A 1,295-nucleotide genomic window follows, 5' to 3' on the forward strand; every position below is an offset into this window, starting at 1 on the left:
CTTTGTGTTTTTGAAACCATTAGTGAAAAGGCCAGACTTCAGGGGTATCTGAGGCAGGCTTGAAACACAAGAGTCAGGGTGGCTTCTGGGTAATACCAGATGGCTAGGCCTCAGACTGACGAAGCCTCTTGGATGAGGGGCGAAACGTTTCTTTTTAACAAAAAAAACGAAGTCCAGATGACATGATTCAACCTTTTTTGCTATCAGTTAACAGTTTCCGTTCTAAAAACTACTGTTTACCTGTGAGTTTAACAACATATAGTATCTTTCAGTATTTAGGGGGAGAGATGGTGCAAAGATAGTGCAGCCGACCTGGGAGCAGAAAGTTGCAGGTTCAAGCCCCAGCCATTCCCACATGTCATGGTGTCTGGTGCAAGACACCCAATCCCTAACTGCTCCCCGGGCACTTACATTGCTGCCCACTGCTCCACCTGGGTGTATGTCTCAGGTGTGATGGGTTAAATACAGAGAACTAATTTCATCATCGTATGGGAACATACAATGATGACATTAACACATAGCACTTTTTATTTATCTTTATAAATCTAAACTCTACATTACTTTCTATTTGAAACTAATGAGTACGTTGAGTCTGGATGAAATCAGTTGCTTTTCTCAAACACTTTAAGACGTAAACCAGACAGGTTCAGACTAGTTTACAATGTGTATTTTGCTTTGGAGAAGCCAAACATTTTAATGTAACTTTTTAAATAGTACTCCTTGGTAGTAATACTGTAATATTATACCTCCATATGCAGGAAGAGGGCCACCTGCATCATGAAGGACCCCACTCACCCAGCACACACCCTTTTTGCCCCGCTCCTGTCAGGAAGGAGGTTGAGGAGCATTAAGTGTAAAACCACTAGACTGAGGAACAGCTTCTACCCTGAAGCTGTTAAGACTCATGATTCTCTAATCATTTTAATCACTGTGAAACATCACATCATGTTGCTGCTGATCTGTTTCATGTTGCTGTGTTCATTCGTACTCATCTGTTCACAAAGACTCATGTTTGTGCTGCTGTTCAGCGTATTGTTTTTGTGCTACTAGTGCTTAGCGTATTTTAGTTAACGTTTTTCTTAGAGCTTATTACTGTTTTTCTTTTACATTTTATACTTTTGTTGGATGTAACTGGGACCCTGTGTACACAGTTTTGTTCCACCACATGTACCACATGTGGTGCGAATGACAATAAAGAACCTTGAACCATTGAATATTAATAGTAATATTGATAATATAGTATCAGTATTTTATCAGGCTTTCTGAGGGTTCTTCGAACTTTGGCTGCTTTTTTA

The sequence above is a fragment of the Nematolebias whitei genome, chromosome 11 (genome assembly GCF_014905685.2).
Source record: "Nematolebias whitei isolate Nwh7 chromosome 11, NemWhi1, whole genome shotgun sequence".
Lineage (NCBI taxonomy): Eukaryota > Metazoa > Chordata > Actinopteri > Cyprinodontiformes > Rivulidae > Nematolebias > Nematolebias whitei.